The sequence below is a fragment of the Engystomops pustulosus genome, chromosome 3 (genome assembly GCF_040894005.1).
Source record: "Engystomops pustulosus chromosome 3, aEngPut4.maternal, whole genome shotgun sequence".
Classification (NCBI taxonomy): domain Eukaryota; kingdom Metazoa; phylum Chordata; class Amphibia; order Anura; family Leptodactylidae; genus Engystomops; species Engystomops pustulosus.
Window position 1 is genome coordinate 165,768,845 of NC_092413.1, and position 15,069 is coordinate 165,783,913.

At 40.3% G+C, this 15,069-nt stretch overlaps 1 protein-coding gene across 1 annotated transcript in view; it reads left to right on the top strand.

Annotated features, from left to right (window-relative positions):
- The first annotated feature begins 1,107 nt into the window (after positions 1-1,107).
- SI (sucrase-isomaltase) overlaps positions 1,108-15,069 on the top strand; it is a 180,484-nt gene continuing 166,522 nt past the window's right edge. The window contains exon 1 of the mRNA XM_072142894.1: positions 1,108-1,126. The gene's annotated coding sequence lies outside the window, so the exon portion shown is untranslated. The remainder of the gene's footprint in view (positions 1,127-15,069) is intronic.

Consider the following 15,069-nt stretch of genomic DNA (forward strand, 5'->3'; position numbering starts at 1 on the left):
TCACTGTGTCTTGTTATTTCTTTTCTGTGACATTACTGTTTATTACCTCAGTACTGTAACATCACTGTGTTTTGTTATTTCTATCCTGTGACATCACTGCTTATTATCTCAGTACTGCAACATCACTGTCTTATTATTTCTGTTCTGTGACATCACTGCTTATTATCTCAGTACTGCAACATCACTGTCTTATTATTTCTATTTTGTGACATTACTGCTTGTTACCTCAGTACTGTAACATCCCTTATTCCTATTCTGTGACATCACTGCTTATTATATCAGAACTGGGACATCATTGTGTCTTATTATTTCTATTCTGTGACATAACTGCTTATTATCTCAGTACTGTAACATCACAATATCTATTATTCCTCTACTATGACAATCCTCTCATTATTATCGCTGACTTCACTGCATCTACTTCCCTGCACAGTGAAATCACTGTTTATTATCCCTGCATGCCTTACCTGTACTGTGATATCACTGTTTTCATAATGTCTGTACAGTGTTATCGTTATGTGTATTCACTGTACTGTGACATCACTGTCTTGATAATCCTCCTTACTTTGACATTGCTGTGTGTATTATTTGCACTAACACCATTGTGTGTATTTTCTGTACTATGACATTGCTGTGATTATTATGCCTGTACGAAGAGATCACTGCAACGAGTACATAAGAAATGTGCTACTAAATATGTTGTAACATGGGCCCCATTCCTATGGGGCCACACAGTGTTTACTTATGACCCTGATACTTATTCATACACGTGGGGTCTTGTCTTGTCAAAGGAACAACTCCTTTAATAATATATATCCAATTCTTGGTTAAAAAAAGAGATTGTAGTATTTTTAAGTATCTTTCAGCATTTTTAAGGAAACAACTCTGCTGCTTAATAATAATACCATATTTACTTATTTGCTTTAGAAATTACATATAGAGCCTGGGACTGGCAAAAATATGTTTGATTTCTAAAGGCAGGCGTGGAATAAGAATTTTCTTTTGGGACTTGCTTTCGTACGATGTGTGGTCTCATTACCCGGAGTGTAACAAGTGCTTCCATTAAGCACATTCAATACACTATTTATAGAAGACGTGTGCTTGACTGTCAGAGACTTACGGAGAGGTATGGGATAATACATTTGACTATTATATTGAGCTGTTGAAGATTGTAATGCTAAACAGCAGGAGTGTTACAAGTCCAGTATGTAGTTCTAGATTGGTTTTCTTTGTGTGAAGTGCAGATTTTTAAGTTCACTTTAGTTCTAACAATACAGAAACAATCAGGAAAACGCTTTAATGGCCACCACAATGACTGTCTTATTTTCTGTCATATCTGTCTGTTTTCTTGTGTGTGCAAACTTGCACCTACTTGATTTAGTTGCTCTCTTGGGGACTGTTTTTCTTGATGTGCTATTTTTACTATCCTAATTTACGGTTCGGTGTCAGCTGCTATGTGCGTCTATTCTACTTTCATTTCCTTGCTAAATTCTTGTATTCTCTATCTTCTCTTGCCTGGTTTACATTTTACATTTTTTTGCTAATGATAACATTTCTTTTTCCTTATTTACCTAATTAGACATTAAAGAAATGTAAGACACTTGTTTTATTAGAATTAAAGTGATGTTCTGCAACTTGTATACTGATGCCATGTATGTAGTAAAGACATTGGGGGTTACGCAAATATGTTACCCGTGTTACCCGAATATTTCCAACTTGCGCCGATTTCCCCTGAATTGCCCCGGGATTTTGGCGCACGCGATCGGATTGTGGTGCATCTGCGCTGGCATGCACGCAACGGAAATCGGGGGGCGTGGCCGGACCAGAATCCGCCGCAGAGAATGCGCCGCTGGATCGCGAATGGACCGGATAAGTAAATATGCCCCATTGAAATTGATTTTGCTTTAAGACCCTGAGCCCCTGCTATTTGAAATAGGGTTGACTTTTATGTCCACCACATTGTACAGCAAATCTAGTGATGTAAATTATGTGATGACACTATCGCTATCACTATCCACTCCACCCTGGACTACTTAGAGCCACATAATAAAAACAAAAAAAAAGTAAATACATAAATATTTTTGGCTTAATCTCATATGATGTTGAGACCTCAATCACGCATATATCCATGGATCCAATACATTGTAATATTAAATATTCAATTTATAGTGTCAAATACATCTTCACAATACCTAAAAAGCCCCCGGAACATATGGGCCCAATCAGCTTTTCTAATTTACAATTTAAACATTCCTATGTCTACACATTCTATATTCACATTACATTCACATTCTACACATTCCTATATCTATATGTTATATATCTTTCCTATAAAAAATGAAGTTACACCTAACAGCTGTGTGTTCAGCTCACCGCAACACTTGTAGTTTGTGGCCTTCTGATATCAGTCTCGGTGCACGTAATGAAGGAGACAACTGTAAAATCCCAAACAAAGATTGCACATTAATTTTTGTAATGTTCCTGAGATGTCAATAAAGAAGAACTGCTTTTACTGTACATGCATCCTGGTGGCTTCTCATGAGTGCTGAATGTTCCACATTTTTCTATATCTTTCCTAGGTCCCACCTTAAACATCCAATCTGGTGTCCTAATTAATCTGTGTATTATAAAAAACGGAAGAAATTCTGTGACATCCATTATTCAATACAAAAGCTGGCGTTTGCATCACATACTTCCAAATTTCCTCCCCATCTTTGTGCTGCCCAAAATCCTCATTCCAGTTTTTTGCACATCTAAACTGTACCTTTTGAGTGATTTGTGTATTATCGTGTCATATGTAACACCCAGTTGATGCTTGAGGTACAGTGATATCAACTGTGTTGTTTAAAATAAGATTATAGAATAATTGTATGGATCTTTGTTCTGGTGCTGCAGTTACAGTGGGTATGGAAAGTACTCAGACCTCTTTAACCCCTTAAGGACGCAGGGTTTTTCCGCTCATTTCTCGCTCTCCATTTCAAAAACCCATAACTTTTTCATTTTTATGTGTACAGACCTGTGTGAGGGCTTATTTTGTGCGTAACAAATTTTACTTTCCCGTAATGTTATTTATTTAAACATGCCGTGTACTGCGAAGCTGAAAAAAAATTCCAAATGTGGAAAAATTGAAAAAATAAACCGTCACGTTCTTGTGGGCTGAGTTTTTTCGACTTTGACTGTGCACTCAAAATAACACCCCAGCGTTATTCTTTGGCTCGGTGCGATCGCGGTGATACCAAATTTATATAGGTTTTATTGTGTTTCAATACATTTTCAAAAATTAAACGAATGTGTACAAAAAAGAAAAAAAATTTTTGCCATCTTCTGAAGCTAATAATTTTTTCATACTTTGGTGCACCGAGATGTGTGAGGAGTCATTTTTTGCAAAATTAGCCGACATTTTCATTGCTACCATTCTGAGGTCTGTGCATTTTGATCATTTTTTATTTCATTTTTTATGTGATGTAAAAAGGTGTAAAAGTCGCATTTCGGACATTTGGGCGTCATTTCCCGCCTTGGAGGTCACCGCCGGCCGTAACCGTTTTTATATTTTGATAGATTGGGCATTTTGGGACACGGCAATACCTAATATGTTTGTGATTTTTACTGTTTATTATGTTTTCTATCAGTTCTAGGGTTATTTGAATTTTACATTAACCCTAGATGGTTAGATCGCTCCTACCATATAGCGCCGCCGGCGACTTTGCCGGCGGCAATGAAAAGGTTAATAGCCGCGATCGGTGCAAGCACCGACCGCGGTTATCAGCGGTGGGGGTTTGCTGCAATATGCAAAAACCCCCACCCTTGTATGAAGAGGACTCAGCCCGTGAACCCTCTTCATACACTCCTTATACCTCTGCGTCGTAGAGCTACGGCGCAGAGCATTAAGGGGTTAAATTTTTCATTCTTTGTTTCATTGCAGCCAATTAATAAGATCATAAAAGTTCTTTTTTCATTAATTATTGTAAACTTTGCCCCCCATATTTATATAAAAAAACAGAAATGTAGGTAATTTTGCTAATTTATAAAACAAGAAAAACTGAAATATAACATGGTCGTAAATGTTCAGACACGCATATTTAACTCACATGCTGTCCATTTCAATCTAATCTTCCTTGAGATGGTTCTACTTCTTCTTTGAAGTCCAGCTGTGTTTAATTAAACTGATTTGACTATATTAGGAAATGTACAGACCTGTTTATGTAAGACAACACAGCTCACAGTGCATGTCAAAACACATGAGAATCATGAGGTCTAAGGAACTGCATAAGGAACTCAGAGATAGAATTGCAGCAAGGCACATATCTGTCCAAGGTTACAAAAGAATTTCTACAGCACTCAAGGTGCTTAAGAGCCCAGTGGCCTCCATAATCCTTAAATGGAAGTCATTTGGGATGACCTGTCCAACCATAAGCTATTGTGGGAAAAGAGCCTTTGTGAGAGAGGTAAAGAAGAGCCCCAAGATCACTGTGGCTGGGCTCCAGAGATGCATTAGGGAGATGGGAGAAAGTTTCAAAAAGCCAACTATCACTGCAGTCCTCCACCAGTCAGGGCATTATGGCAAAGTTTGCAGATGGAAGCCTCTCCTCAGTGCAAAACATATGTAAACCTGCATACGGCTTGCAACAAAGAAAAAAAAAACACAAAGACTCCCAGATTATGATAAATAAGATTCTCTGGTCTGATTAAACAAAGTTTGGACTCTAAGTGGTATGTGTGGAAAAACCAGGCACTTCATTACCTGCCAAATACAATTCTAACAGTGAAACATGACGGTGGCAGTATCATGCTCTAGGAGTGTTTTTTAGATGCAGGGACAGGACAGATGGTTGCAATTAAAGGGAAAGATGATTGTGGACCTCAGACTGGCAAAAGGTTCACCTTCCAACAAGACATTGACCCTAAGCACACAGCTAAAATAACAAAGCAGTGGCTTTAGAACATCTCTGTGACCATTCCTGACTGGCCCAGCCAGTGCCCTGACCTAAACCCAATTGAGCATATCTGAAGAGACTTGAAAATGGCTTCCACCAACATTCACCATCCAATCTGAGGAAACTGGAGAAGATATGCAAGGAAGAACTTTTTTAACAGGGGGTGGATGCGGGTCGGGGGGTGGGGGCTTCAGATGCCAGTCTAAAAATTTTCCTGCTGGCAATCTGGTTCCAGGACTTATTAATAGGGTCCAGACTTCTACTAGATGTGGACACAATGGGGCACATTTACTTAGGGCTCTGCGCCGGTTTTCTGTCAGACTTTGCAGAAACTGCTTGCACAGGTATTTAAGGAGTTTCTGCACCACAAATGTGTTGCATGCAACCATTTTGTGGTACCGCTGCACTAGGCACCATGCAACACAAACTAGGGGGCATTCCAGTGCTCAGTCAGACTGTGCGCCAGATTTAAAATGCAGCCTCTCTGTTGCATGCCCTATGTTAAAGGTGCACCACAAAAAAGTTGGTGAACTCTGTCGTACCAGTGCAAGGAAGTGCCAGATTCATGATCTCTGGCACATCGAGCAATTTATACAGGCAAAGCACTTTTAGTGCAGTTTCCTACATTCTTTGTAAATGTGCCCCAATATGCCTCAGGTCAGGCCTGTTTTGACCAGGTCTGACCTGCCTGAGATTACAGCTAGAGTCTAACCCTTTGCCCCTGGTAGAGAAAGCATAAATAATCTCCCCCATTTTGCTAAATGTGGTGCAACACACGTGCAACTATGTACTCTCTAGGCATTTTCTGTTCTAAAAATGTTTGACAAGAATTTTTCTCACCAGAGGTGAAGTTGGCGGAGAGTAATGTCTGTCAGTCTATGCCCTCAGGCTGAGTTCAGTTGGCTTGCCCACAGATCCCATGATGCCTTGCATTCTCTCTCAAAGTAATCTAGCATGAAATCCATTTACTTTCCCACATGTAAATCCAGTGAACACTGCACAGTGCACATACAGGATGTATGTGGTGACAAGCCTGGCAGCTTCCATCACATGGAGGAGCAGGGAACATGTAATAAGTGGAAGAAATTATTAGTACACCGGTTACATGGAGTCTGTAACCTGTGCTTTGTCAATACTAAGGGTTAATAGCTAATCTACATAGAGCTGATACTGCCAATGACAAGATGGGGGAGAGGAGCAGCATAGGGTGCAGGGACAGAGACAGAAAGTTCTTTGGAATCACAGATTGGGATGGCAGGACTGTTAGGGAACAGGGGGATCTTGTACCTCACTATTCTGTACAGAAGACATCTGTATTCACTGTTCTGTACACTCCCAGTTCTGCTACATTCACTGTCACATGACCTCCTCCTCTATGAGCAGAGAGCAGCAGCTTTTCCCCTCCCATGAAACCATGACCAGAAATATAGTGTAAACAAGCTACAATGCCAAGAAGTCACTTTTTATTTCTTGCCTAATTAATCCCTTCTTTTGACAGGTGCCATTGCAATGAAATAACCGCAAAGTGGTTTGGGCCAGTCTTCCTCTCTTTCTCACTCTCTATGTATTGAACGTTAACAGTGTTAGAGCAAACTCAGACTGCCTTATGGCTATATTTTAGACTTATTCTGATCACATCTGTGACTGCATCATGTGGTCATACATTAATGTTTCAGCGTCTTCATCAATTATTTATCTTAGCTATATACAGATACAATGTTGTTAGGGACAACATTGATACATTAAATAAAATGACTCCGGTTTTGACACCATCATAACGCATGCCGAGATGAGATCAAGAATTCCAATTATTGGCTGCGGATGTGGCTGCCTCATTGGGGAAGTTACAGTGTATCTACAAGTTTTATAATCCTATATTTTACAAGTTTATTTGATCATGTAACAAGCCCATGTTACATAAGGGACACTGTATAGTCTCTTGGTAACTAACTAGACAGCAAATGACTGCACCATGTCCTTAACAAGTGCTAATGTGGGAGAACAAGGTTAGGTCTTGCAGATAACAGATAAGATAGAAGCATGTGTTAGTTGTAAATGATAGGTTGGAAAACATTAACAGGTTAAATTTGCCTGCTGATGATGGCTAATGATAAGAACAATTATGTGACTGCACAGCAGTGGGCGCCTCACGGGAAGACATATCAGAACACATTTCTTTAACTTTTACTTCGTATAAACTATTAATCAATGTTAACCATTTCTTAATGTCATTTTTTGTTTTTAATTTTGAAAAGACAATAAAAAGTATTCATCTATTTATCTCTATATGTCATTCTTTACCTTTGCTTTTGGCCGACTAATAGTATTATGCTGAGTTCAAGTTTTTTGTGTACACTCATCGTATATATCAGGAAAGCTCCTCAGTATACATTGACATTAAGTGGCAGAAGGAGACATAGGGGGTCATTTACTAAGGGCCCAATTCGCGTTTTCCCGACGTGTTACCCGAATATTTCCGATTTGCGCCGATTGTACCTGAATTGCCCCGGGATTTTGGCGCACGCGATCGGATTGTGGCGCATCGGCGCCGGCATGCGCGCGACAGAAATCGGGGGGCGTGGCCGAACGAAAACCCGACGTATTCGAAAAAAACGCCGCATTTAAGAACGGAAAATGTGTCGCTCGGGACGCGCTTACCTTCACTTAGCCCGAGCCGGTGAACTCCAGCGCGTTTAGATGCTTTTCAGCGCAGCAGCGCCACCTGGTGGACAGCGGAGGAACTACCTTATTAAATCCCGGCCGGACCCGAATCCAGCGCAGAGAACGCGCCGCTGGATCGCGAACGGACCGGGTAAGTAAATCTGCCCCATAGTTTATACCTCTGTGTGACCATTATACGTCATATCTGATGAATAAGGCAGGACGGAAAGACATAGCAAGCTACTTCATTTCATCCTACCCCCTCCCAGGCAATAGAAGTAGTAGATGTAGCGGATTGCATCCCTTCTCAAAGCGTGCTGAGCACATATGCATCTAAGCAGGAGAGCAAACACCATGTACATGAGCAGCACCCAATAAGGGAGAGAAGGGGTCCCCGGGCCACATATCCCACTAAATAAGCCTACAGTGGGATAAGTCTGTGCCTGTTTGCAGATGCAGCCAGTCTGTACCTGTCTCAGTCTCCTCTGCTCCACACTCATGCAGCTCCACTTCCTGTCATATGCATTGAGCAGGAAGGTGGGAGGAGGAATTGTGTGGAGCAAAGCATGAATGTTCTGGGAGTGGATGGGGGGTAAGCCGGAAGCGGAGGGGAGACAGGAGGCCGGTAGTGGAGGGGGAGGCGGGAGCCGCCCGCAGGTCCATGGGAGCCTGATGCTAGCCACCCAGAGGGTGGGAGCTTGATGCCGGAGCCAGGATGCGGAGGTGAGGGGAGCCAGGTGTGGTAGCTATGTGGGAAGCGGAGGTATGTGGGGAGCAAAGGTGTGGGGATAGAGGGCTGGAACACGGTGCCGACCAGTGGGCGGGAGCTTAATGCCAGAGGGCAGAAGTTCGGTGCCAGCACAGAAGCACTGTGTCGGCGGCGGGGATGGGAGCTTGATGCCGGCCAGTGGGAGCTCGATGCTGGCCAGAGGGAGGAAGATCGGAACCCTCGTCCAGCGGGAGGCGTGCCGCCTGAGGCAGTAATCTCAACTTGCCTCATGGCAGGTGCGGCCCTGGCTGATGGGACATATTGTTAGTGAGGGGAGACCACTGCTGGACATGTTATTAGTGAGGGGAGGCTGTGATAGGGCCTCTGGACTCATTTAGCCTGTGGATACAGGCCTGTATGTCGGCCTGACCCCACAGACCTACACCTTGAAAAGGATGGAAATCCTTTCATTATTGCAAAATATGATGCAAGAACTTCTCATCAGCCGGCTGGACTGCAGCTCCAGCACTGTATAAACTGTCTTAGCTGTCCAGCTGGCTGATGAGTAGTCCTTGCATCATATTTGCATATAATAGAAGGATTTCCATCCTTTGCAATGTGTTCTTTCTGTGTGGCAGACCTGACATACGGGCATTATATATGGACCCTTATATATGTGCAAAACGGCAGAGGAGGTGCTCTGGTTGGGGGGTGGATGGACCATTCATTCCTTGTTACACCACTGACAGTAACAGTAACTTTAATTATAATCTTAGAGCTTTATATATATATAGCACTATATATACATAGTTCCATCATATTCTGCAGTGTCCTACAGATCCCTGATATGTACTGGAAGCAGGTTGTATCTGTGTGCATAAAAACCTGTTTAATTGTATCAAGTGGTGAAGGATTACATAGACAGTAGGAGATATCAGTGAAGGATTAGAGAAAAGAAAGTGAAAGTTACTGTATATGCAGTAAGGCAATGTAAAGAAAAAAGTAGCAGGAGCACCACAGCGAAGTGTAGGGGTCCAAGCCCAAAGATTGGCAGGTGTACCCTGATTCAGTAGCCAGTGACCATCCAAAGAAATAAACTGTCCATTAAAGCAGCACTTCAATTGTAAAAAAACAGAAACTTTTATTCACCCATAGTCATAAGTACTATACATTGTTTCAGTTTCTCCGTGGAGCCATTATAACTTGATATTGGCTCCATCGAAGAGATAAAACATTGAATTGTATTTGACTATGGGTGAAAAAATACACCCAGAGAATAGGTGCAAATCAGAATAATTCCTAGGGACTGGAATGGAAGGTTCAAATTAAACAAGACACTGATTGTTGGAAGACACTGAAATTGGTTTATAGGAAATCTACCATCAAGAAACTACTTTTTGAAGTAGTTCCCAATATAGATTTCCCATGTTCCCCATTTTTCCTAATGCTTGGAAGCAGCTGCTGGAGGGGCTGCTCTACCTCCAGTAGTCCCTTCAGAGCCGCCTACCCATTCCTCATTGCATTCTAGTTATGTGTCTAATGCAGCAACAAGCTCTACACAAGTGTAGTAACTCCTGTTCTGCTTCTGGAGAAGCGCCTGCTGCTTGTGAGCTCTGCACATGGGCAGAGTTTCCCTGCTGCTGGCAAGCTGCCAGCAGACGGAAAGTAGCTACTGCGCATGGACAGAGCGCTGGGAGCATCTCTGGCAGCGGAAATGGAGCTACTGAGCTTGCACAGAGCTCTCTTCCTGCTAGAGACATGCAACAGGAATGCAACAGCTACTCTGAAGTGTGTGGAGTAGCCTTTGGCCTCGGAGCTATCTGGGCCTACTACAAACCCCCAGTAGCCTCTGCAATTAATTAGCATACAGTTGAATTTATTTCTGCGGCTGTAGGCAAGGGGAATCATCAGGAACTCCTTCAAAAAGTTAAACTACTTTTAATTTCTCATTTATATATTCTCAGAACTTTTCCTAATTTTTAAATGTGTGTAGTAATATTTTTTGTAAAAGAACAACACAAGGAATGAAGACAATGGGGCACATTTACTTACCCGGTCCTGTTGCGATCCCCGGGCACATTCATGGTGTGGTGTGTGTACTGTGAGACACCATGCAACACCACTTCAGGACTGAGTGCACTGTGCCAACACCACAGGCAGTTTCTTTTCATGTCTGTCCTTGGAGCCTGGTAAGCCACTTCCTCTGGAGGAAGATGGGTCACAAGCAACGGCACATAGTCCAGTTCTTGGGGCCCACAAAATGCAGACATTTGATGGATGATAAATCTGTCCTAGATTAAGACTGTCTAGTGAAACTTTGCATCATCTAGTAATTTTACGCCAAATGAATACATTGGGGCATTGCTGCGATTCATGAAGATTGTGCGCCCGATAGCCTGCATGTATCACTTCCCCCGATCAGATCCGCCGGAGTTCACCATTTTCCTCTCGGTGTATGTATGTGATTTGTGTCGTGCGAAAGCCGGTGCAAGTGCGACACATTCCCTGGCGCAATCCCCGAAAAGTCCGAAACCCGACAAAAATGCGGCTACGGAACCCTTAGTAAATAAGTCTCATTGTTTTGGTACACCGACTTCATTTTTTGGTGCACCATCTTTATACTGTAAATTCACACCCCCTTATTATCAGACCATAAAAGTTCCTAAGAATAGTAAAGCACACTCAATAGATGTGGCAAAAGACAACTTTGTTACTCCAGGTTACTTAATATAACCTGAATGAATCTTTAGCTAGTCTTCTGTAGATTTATACTTTTTACATAAAATCTATCTTGAAGTGTTATACTGTAATGTATAAAGAAAGTTTGGCTTCTAAAGCAATCTGTACTAATGGTAACACTCTTTTAGCCATCTACAACACTGAGCAGAGTGCACTAAAGCACAATTAATATGCCGCCTGTTTGTTTACTCTGGCCGGAGGTGATATCTGTTCTGCTCCAGTAGATATGTAGATTAAACAGGTTAATAAGATGACAAAATATTTGCATGATTATTTAGAAATAGGATTCGGTTTTGCCACTAAAGGCTGCTGTTAACTCTACCATAAACCTTTTCTTTACATGTATCTTAACTTTCATTTATTAGACTAAATTATCACAGTTTTTTTTACCTTTGTGATCCTTATTAATTGCTATTAACGGCCATATAGTTTTATTAAATACACAGCATGAACGGAATAGGTGATGTTAACACTTTTCTGATTATGGAATGCTAAGCAATAATGTTAATTGTTGGTTGATCACAAAGGGAATTAAGCACCTGCATTAGTAATTACTACTAGAAGCACAACACAAAATAAGGCTATTAAACAACAGAAGAATTTGTTTAACTTGCAGATTTTTTTTTATTGTGTTTCGGTCATAATCACCCGCATCTTAAGCTACAATAATAAACCAGTTAATGGTACTTGTAATGGAAGGCACCACTTTGCTTATTGTAATAAACATTAATAGAGGAATTTCACAACAGGTATTTTTTTTCTAGGAAAAACAACAAAATGACATAATCTTAGATATGAACTTTCCAATTCTTTGCTATCTATAAAGGTGAGAACTTGACTTCATAACAACTTTTTTGGAGCTTTATGTATTATATCATTACTTTTGAGGTTATAATATCATGATATTATTCTATTTTAATGCACTACTTAATCTGCAGTGCTCCATACATACTAGGTGTAATTGAGTCATATATTGTACAGAGAAGTCACTGTCCATGATAATTCCCACTTCTGAGGTCTACTCATTGCAAACATCAATAGAGTTGTTAAATCAAAAAAGCAAATCAAAAAATTCTCTATTTTCAGAAAGCACGCCTGTGGTTTTTGCAGTAGTTCTCTATCCACCAATACTTATTTTTTTGTCAGAGTGGAAGTAGTGACAACACATTCATTTTTGTTGTCCATGTTGTGTATTTTTTTTATATTGTCATTTTTTTGTATTGAATTGTTCACACTTTATCAACATAAAGTTGATAAAGTTAGAAAGACCTGAATAAATAATCGTAACATCATTAGACCCCTCTCGATTATTTAATGCTGTCAATAAAGATGCAAAATTTATCTGTGAGATATGAAATACATTTATCAATGAGATGGAACTCCAAGTCAATATTTATGTCAACATTGGTCCCGAGAGATTTCTCGTAACACAATCAATAATGCTGTCAGCTAATTGCACAATAGAGGATTGCCCATAACATACTACAGTATTCAAAGGTAAAACCCTTCATGAAAGACAGAGCATATTGGGAGATATAGGAAAATAATGTCCTGGGGAAATTCAAAATTCTCAGTTCACAATGTTAAAAGATAAAACTGAAATCAAGAATCCCATGCTACATGTTCATTTCAGAAAATGTATACTTGTGTTTTATTGACATCTCTGATAAAAAATTGAATGGAGTGATGTGAAATGACAAGATATGCTTATACTGAGCAACATAGTCTGGAAATCGGAATTGTTTCTTTACTGTATGATATTTAATATTACAAAATCCTGTAATGATGCAGCTAAACTAGAATAATTGGCACAATGTACCGGTTTGAGGTCCTAAAAACTTTTAAAATAAAGCAGATATAAATAAGTAAAACAAGTTACCAATAGTTTGTAGAAATGGCACTAAATACTTGAAACTAGTGAGCACTTCATGTAAATTTTCAGTAATACAGTAGTCAAGCAATGACACCATCTAAGAAAATCTAAGATGGAAGTCAAATGGATGTATCCACTATATTAACCCCTTCGCGATGCGTGCCGTACTAGTACGGCACGCGCCGGGTCCCAGTGCACGGAGAGGGCTCGCGGGCCGAGCCCTCTCCATAGCTGGTAAGTCTTTGCTGCATATTACAGCAAAGGCTTACCGGTAACAATGCTGCCGGCGGCTTCAAAAAGATTGTCGCTCCCCGATGATGTCACTGGGAGCGGCGATTCGTCGCCATGGTAGCCTTGGGTGTTCAGAATACCCGAGGCTTCTTTGTTTTAACCCATGCATTACAATATGCTAATTGCACATTGTAATGAATGGGGAGTAAAATCCACATATACTGCCATACAGCAGCATGGCAGTATATGATAGGATGGATCAGACTACCTAGGGTTAGAGTACCCTAGGGAGTCTGAAAAAGTGTAAAAGTAAAAATTAAAAAAGTTAAAAAAAAATTATAATAAAAAAACCTAAAAATTCTAATCACCCCCTTTCCCTAGAACTGATATAAATATAAATAAACAGTAAAAATCATAAACACATCAGGTATCGCTGCGTCCAAAAATGCCCGATCTATTAATATATAATAACGTTTTTTCACTGTGTTTAACCCCGTAACGGAAAATAGCGTCCAAATTCAAAATTTTTTTTGCCATTTTGAAAAATATAAAAAAATTAATAAAAAGTGATCAAAAGGTCGCACAGTCCCAAAAATTATAGCAATGAAAATGCCATCAAAATACGCAAAAAATGACAGCTCCGTACACCAAAGTATGAAAAAGTTATTGGCGCCAGAAGATGGCAAAAAAAAATATTTTGTACAGGAGGTTTTCATTTTTTTAAATGTATGAAAACATTATAAAACCTATACAAATTTGGTATCCACGTGATCGTACCAACCCAAAGAATAAAGTAGACATGTCATTTGGGATGCAGAGTGAAAGCTGCAAAATCCAAGCCCACAAGAATACGTTTCAAATGTGGTTTTTCACCATTTTCACTGCATTTGGAATTTTTTTCCCGCTTCCCAGTACATGCCATGGAATATTAAATACCGTCACTATGAAGTGCAATTTGTTACGCAGAAAATAAGCCATAACTCAGCTCTTTTTGAAGTTGGTGAGTGAAAAATGGAAGTGAAAAAACTAAAAAAGGCCAGGTCGTTAAGGGGTTAAAGGGAATCTGTTACCCCAGCTAGGGACAGGTTACCAAACACTCACTTCTACATCTTCCATGCCTCATTCTTACCAATCAGCATGTTATGTCATGTGATCAGCGTGATGTCATCTAAAGTCTTTTACCTACTTATATTTACAAAATCTACCCCATATATGTATCTGATCACAACAAGTCATATCATGCCTCCATGGACATCTACTCCTCCCCATGCATCCATAGAGGAATGCAGTGATTGTACTTATGGTTATTCTGTCTTTTGTTTTTATTTAAAACAGATAACTACCAGCTTCATGGGCATAGGTAGCAACTGAGGTTTTTAGAGAGATTTCTAGGCATGTGCTTTGCAGATAGGATACAGAAATAAGCTGTGAAATGATCTATTGTCAGTAATAGAGACAATGTTAGGGTTTTCTATATATGTAAATGTGATGTATATGGAGTCAAAATTGAAGAAATTGTATACAATGAAATTAGATTAATCTCTACCTTAATTTAAACCTCCCATGCATGTCTCCAGGACGTCTCCCGAGTTGCTCCAGTTTTCTGGAATGCCCTTCCCTGGACTATCAGACTATTACCCACCCTCCAAATGTTCAGACGTGCTCTTAAAACCCATCTCTTTAGGCAAGCCTATAACACTCGCCAACTGCATGAAACCTCTCACCTCTCCCTTTACTAACCCATCCTATGTCCTATCTCCCATCTGTTATGCAGCAAACACCAAATATATACCACGCTCCAGTCTTCTCTGCAGTCACTTTCACCTTGGACCATGTAAATAAGATGGCGGTTGATGGGTGTTTTAAGCAGCATAATTTTTATTTATTAAATTATTTTATACTATTCCCTTATAAGAAATGGC